The sequence below is a fragment of the Miscanthus floridulus genome, chromosome 7 (assembly GCF_019320115.1).
Source record: "Miscanthus floridulus cultivar M001 chromosome 7, ASM1932011v1, whole genome shotgun sequence".
In the NCBI taxonomy this organism is placed as follows: Eukaryota; Viridiplantae; Streptophyta; class Magnoliopsida; order Poales; family Poaceae; genus Miscanthus; species Miscanthus floridulus.
This window is the reverse complement of record NC_089586.1, coordinates 40,249,481-40,255,772: the sequence shown is the minus strand read 5'-3', so window position 1 is coordinate 40,255,772 and position 6,292 is coordinate 40,249,481. Positions and strand designations below refer to the sequence as shown.

General features: G+C 52.8%; 1 non-coding gene and 1 pseudogene across 1 annotated transcript; both read left to right on the top strand.

Annotated features, from left to right (window-relative positions):
• The first annotated feature begins 558 nt into the window (after positions 1 to 558).
• Positions 559 to 630, top strand: TRNAQ-UUG (transfer RNA glutamine (anticodon UUG)). The gene has a single exon. It is a non-coding gene; the product is annotated as a tRNA-Gln (tRNA).
• Positions 631 to 3,437: 2,807 nt separating this feature from the next.
• Positions 3,438 to 5,600, top strand: LOC136463086 (embryonic protein DC-8-like; annotated as a pseudogene).
• Positions 5,601 to 6,292: the final 692 nt, after the last annotated feature.

Here is a 6,292-nt window from a genome sequence, read left to right as displayed (position 1 = left end):
TGGGATGCCCTCGCTCTGGGTGGTTAGAGCCCTGTCTACCTTGATCGTGATCTTTATGTCATGGGCGTGTTAGTTTTCTAGCAGCAGCAGCAGTGGAGTGTGTGTGTAGAGTTGTGTGGTTTTTGTGTGTGTTGTGTTGTATGGGTTCTTATCCCATTTTATTATCTTCTTAATACAATGATGCGCAGCTCTCCTGCGTTTTCAAGGAAAAAAATTACCTAGCATGTCAAATTTTGAGCAGCACCCAATGAACCACATGCTTGGCAGGCGAAGCAGAAACAAATTCGGCATTGTCCAAAATACGACAATCTGTAAACACAATGAATCCTATCAATGAGGAAACCAACATTGAGGTAGCACAACTCTTTAAATCCTGAACGCTCAACTTCCTAATAACGTTAATTCCTGAACACTCAACTCCCTAATAAAATATAGAAACTAGCTCACTCCTGACACATTTTTTTGGAATGGTTAGCAAAAGCACAGAAAAAAAAATAAAATAGTGCTATCGAAATGTGCTACGATAAATATATTATCCAGGGAGAACACACATAAAATGGTTCCATGGTGTAGTGGTTATCACTCCAGACTTTGAATCTGGCAACCTGGGTTCAAATCCCGGTGGGACCTACTTTCTTTTTTTATAAAAAGAGAATTGGTTATGTGTACTCAAAAGGTCCAACCTTTTGATTTTTGAAAAGTACAATCATATTTCTCTGGTTCACTTCTCTCCGGTATTAAATCTATTATGTGTTGTATGATTCTAGGATGGAGGAAAGAGCAAGAGGTAGATAGGCATGTCTTAATGGTATTGCCCCTTTCATTCAGCAACTACGGTTGGGGTAGAGGAGATAGGATAGCACAAAATATGGAACAGGAATAGGACAGCTTGGCCAGAGAGAGATGGCATACATGTGACAGAAAGTGGGAGATGACAAAATTTGGTGTTTGCTGGCCACCGAAAAGATAGTGGCACCTAGTTGTAGCATGCAACAGCAGGCATGTGATATCTAATTAGTGTTAAAACCTTGAAAGTAGTAGAAGGCTTTCCTGGAAATCAATGGTGAAAAAGCTTGTGGATGTGATATCTAACTAGCATTAAAAAGTAATAAGCATACCATATGTCGGGTAAAGCATCAAGGAGCTATAAGCACTGTGACATAGGACATAATGCATTATAACCAAATGTTTGACCATTTGCGATATGTTCCTTAAACCGGCAAAATATATGGTGGAAACCATATATTAGGTGAAAACATGGAAACCAATTCAAAAAACGTGTTTTGCTCATTCAAAAAAAATTGGAAATTTGGTATGTCCATAGTTCATACAAATATGTACTCATGTGCAAAAGTTGGGATGCAAACTAAAACTAGAAAATTTCATACAATTCTCAAAATAAAATAGAAAAAATCATACAAATATGACAAATTTTAGAAGCAATTTTGTCTTCTAGTGCACATGCACCTGAAATTTGTCATTTTCGTATGAAATTTTCAAAAGCAAGTTTGCATCTCAACTTTTGCATGTGAGTACATATTTTTATGCACTATAGAAGTGCCAAATTTCATTTTTTTTAATAACGAAAATACATTTTTTGAATTGGTTTCCATGCTTCCACTTAGTATGTTGTTTGCACCAAACATTTTGCCAAACCCTTAAGCATTCCTTCCAAAATCTTGTAGTCAAATACAAAATGATTCACGCAATGAGATGAAACTAATCATAACCTAAATATATCGGCACTAAGAACAAAGAATGAAATAGTCACAAATATGCGATAGAAAAATGGAATGTGGCAATACGTAGATTCAAGAGAGATGAGGTTAGTTAAGGACAGGTGTCAAGGAAGGTTTGTGTACAGCACATCGCCATCAACGGCCACACATTTGTGTTGTAATTCTGGCCTCTGTTTTGCAGACCATTCCTAATTTTGTTATGTTTTGCAGAACATGATGCATATAACATTCCCAATTTTGTTATATTTTAGAGACCATGTTCATAGAACATTCCTAATTTTGTTACGGAAGTTAAGCAGCTTTGAATATATTCCTGGGAATTTACATAGATAAACTGTCAAAGTCCCAAATTTTCAACACTCTTTGTTTGGCACCATCGCGTTAGTTATAGTGGTCAACCAAAAGAGAAAATCTAGTTCCACATAAACATAAGGAATCGTCTGCGGATGATTGTTCTAGTAGATATGATATGGATGTTTTGTATCGTCCGTTCTGTTTTAGAGTATGAGCAAGGCGCAAACAAAAATACCATAAGATGCAGGAATCAACGAGGCAATAATAGCACCTTTAATGCCTGACATGAAATATGTTGGCATGATGGCACCAAAAGAAGCCACCATATCAGGTACACAGGACATGCCAAGAGCACAACAGCCTATGTTATCAAATAAGCATCCGAAATTACCTAGCATGTCAAGTTTTGAGCAGCACCCAATGTTACCACATGCTTGGCAGGCGCAGCAGAAACAAAGGTTGGCGTCGTCCAAAATACGACAACCTGTAAACACAATGAATCCTATCAATGAGAAAACCAACCATCCAGGTAGCACAAGTCAATCCTGAACACTCAACTGTGTAATAACGTTAATAAATCGAAACCCTCACAAGCAACAGGTTGCAGATTAAGGTAGACGTGGCAAGGGATCTGCGTCCGACCAACCGACTGAGGTGTGGCCGAAATGGTCGCCAGGGCGGAGAAGTCATGGAGGACCGCATTTGCGGCAAGATCGACAACCCAGGCTAGACTTCAGGGACGACGACAAAGGACCCAGCGCCGCTGAGCATGCCGTGGGCTGTGGGCAGGCAGCTGTTGGGCGCTCCTCAAACGGCGCTGCCATTGGATGCGGCAGAGAGAGACCCCGTGAAAGCTACGGCGCTCGCCTTCGTACGAGGGGAGGCGGAAGCGCCATGGGTGTTTGGTGGTGACTGGTGAGGGTGCCCGTAGGACGACGCCCGTACGGGGTAGGGTTTGAAGGCAAGCAGGCACTAGGCATCGACGAAATGCAGATGAAGACGGAGACCGGCCGCCGGCGACGAGAGGCTTCGTGGGCCGCCTCGACCGTCTTCTCGTCGGCCCAGCAGGCTAAGATATTAGGCCGGCCCGGTAGTTTTAGCCCACGTTATCTCCGCGCGCCGGGAGAAAGAGTCCGTCCACGCGTGCGTATGGATGAGATGGGCTCGCACGGACTCTGATGCGTCGCGTCGTGCTCGTGTCCCCCCGCGGCACACGCTGCGTGGTGCTCCCCTCTCCGTGAGCCGCTGACGCACCACGAGCTCCTCGATCCCATCCGTTCCGTCGCACGTGGCAGCTCCCCCCGACACGCGTCACGCTCTGGTGCCACGGCAACCTCGACGATCAAACCCGGACCGCTCAACGCCAATGTTAAAAAGCCTCCCGCGGCGATCACGCACGCCATCAGCAAGCCGCAAGCCACTGCTAGCGTCGAGCGATCACAACCGGTGACCATCAATCAGCCCACACACCTCCGTTCATCAGCACATCAGTAGCCACGCTCTACTCATCTTAGCTCTCGAAGTGCCACTGCGGTCTTCGCCGGCCAGCTCGCTCGCCGCACAATGGCGTCACAGCAGCAAGCCAAGAAGCAGCAGGCCAGCAAGGGCCACGAGGAGGCCGGCCAAGGCCAGGCGATGAACCTGGAGGAGATCGGCAAGTACCGCGCCGAGGCGCAGCAGCGGTCGGCGGACGCCATCCGCGCCGCCGAGGAGCGGTTCAACAAGGCCAACAACCAGCAGGCGCGCGGCGCCGGGGCGCACGGGACCGTCACCGTGGCCCAGGAGACCGCGAAGCAGAGCGAGAGCCATGGCCGCGGTAGCCACGGCTCTGAGTCTGAGGCGCAGCAGTGGCTGGCGGACGCCGCGGCCGATGCCAGGGAGAGGTGCAACAATGCCCTGGGGACGAGCCCGGCCGCCGCGCACGGAGGCAAGGCGTCGGCCGGCGGCGCGGCTCAACACCAGCAAACCAAGAACGAGCAGGAGGGTGGCCAAGCCCGCGGCCATCTGACAAGGCAGGACGAGATGGGGAAGCACGGCAGTGAGGCGCAGAAGAACTCGACCGCGGAGGCTGCACGTGCCGCGGTGGAGAAGCACGACGATAAGGGCAGGGAGACCGGCGCGACCGCGGGACAGGGCGTGAAGGACACGGCGGCGAAGCACGACAAGGGCAGGGAGACCGGCGCGACCGCGGGACAGGGCGTGAAGGACACGGCGGACTACGCCTCTGCCAAGAGCGCCGAGGCCAAGGACACCGGCGCGCGCGGCGCGCAGGCCGCGGCGGAGAAGACCCAGGAGGCCACGGGGACAGCGACCGACTACACCAAGCAGGCGGCCGCGAAGGTGAAGGATGTCACTGCCGGTGCGGCCGGTACGACCATGGAGTACGCGAAGCAGGCGGCGGTGAAGGCCAAGGACGTGACTCTGGGCACCGGGGAGACGGCCGCGGAGTACGCGAAGCAGGCGGCGGTGAAAGGCAAGGACGTGACGCTGAGCACCGGCGAGACGGCCGCGGATTTCGCCAAGGCCGCGGCCGAGAAGGCGAAGGAGGCGGCGGTGGCGACGGCGAAGACGACGGCCGGGTACACGCAGCAGGCGGCGGTGAAGGCCAAGGACGTGACGGTCTCGACGGGCGCGCAGGTGGCGCAGAAGGCGACGGAGGTGACGGCCGACACCGCGCGCAAGGTTGCGGAGTACGCCAAGGTGAAGGCGGAGCAAGGCAAGGAGCGCGCGGCCCGCGCCGTCGACCAGGCGGAGGAGCCTGGCTGTGGCGCAGCCGCGCAGGCCAAGGACTTGGCGTCCCAGGCGGCGAGCAAGGCCAAGGACACGGCGTCCCAGACGGCGGACAAGGCCAAGGACTCGGCGTCCCAGGCGGCGGACAAGGCTCGCGACATGACCGGACAGCACAAGGACAGGGCCACGGACACCTGCCGGCTACATGGCGCGTAAGGCCGCGGACACGGCCGTACAGGCCGGGGACAAGGCGAAGGACACCACTTGGCGCGCGGAGCAGACGGCAGGGGAAGTGAAAGAAAGAGCGTCAGGGACCGGCAACGGCAAGACTGGCGGTGGCGGTGCGACGACGACGAAGGCGAAGGTCCGTGCACGCGCATGGTGGTGTTCGACGTCGCGTTTGTTCTTTTGGGCAAGCGTGTGCGTACGTAGCTGACGGCTTAGTTGTGATGCAGGGTGGCCACGACGAAGACACCACGGTAGTGGGCGACGTCCTGGAGGCGGTGGGCGCGACGGTGGTTGGGCTCGCGCAGCACGCCAAGGGGATCGTGGCCGGCGAGGAGGAGCTCGTCCCGGTAGAAGGCGAGAAAGGGAAGGCCACCGGAGGAGCCAAGAAGGAGAAGCGCAAGCTCGCTTGATGGAATGATGACGTGGAGCCGTTGCTCTGCTTATTTGGGTTCGCCCTGTACTGCCTTTGCGACACGTTGAGCTGTGTACAGTAGAATAACGTTTGCCACTGTGAGCTGCGATATACGGAGTAGTGTGTTTAATGTATGGCATGTGAGTTTTATCGTCTACTCGTACTAGTGAAATAGTTGGAGGGAGCAATAAATTGAACCAAACATCAGTCATGCACCACGGCTTCACGAGCCCACTGAATTCCGGCTTGTTTAGCTTTTTTTTTTCAGCCGGAATAGTGTTTAAAAAAAAAAATCAGTTCAGCCGAACACTCGATCGCCGACTTTGGCCTTGCTCGGATCCTGGCCAAGTCCGGCGAATCGGAGCCGGTGTCGGCTGTCTGCGGAACGTTCGGTTATATTGCTCCAGGTGTGTACCAGGACATTGGAAGGCTAAGGCTTTCCATGTGCGGCCTGTGATGTGCCTGACTTGAGATTTTGGCTGCAGAGTATGTTAGCAGAGTGAAGGTGAGCGAGAAGGTGTGGTGCTGCTGGAGCGGACGACAGGAAGGGGGCCACAGGACGGCGGCACGGACTCCGGGAGCTGTCTAGCGAAGCGGCGTCGAAGCGGTTCAACAACGGCGGCCCGTGCGCGGACTTGGTCGACGGTGAAATTCAGGACCCGGCCAACCAGGACGATACGGTGGCCGAGTTCGAGCTCGGGGTGATTTGCACCGGCAAGGATCCGTCGTCAAGGCCGCCCATGAGCGAGGTACTCCATCGGCTCCTCCAGTGTGCCCGGAATCAGACGTCCATTGACGACGACTCTGCTAAAGACGTGTGTGGCGTTCATTCTTTGGAGTCCATAGTTTAACGTCAACTGTTTTCTTTCTTAGTGCTTTATACTGATAC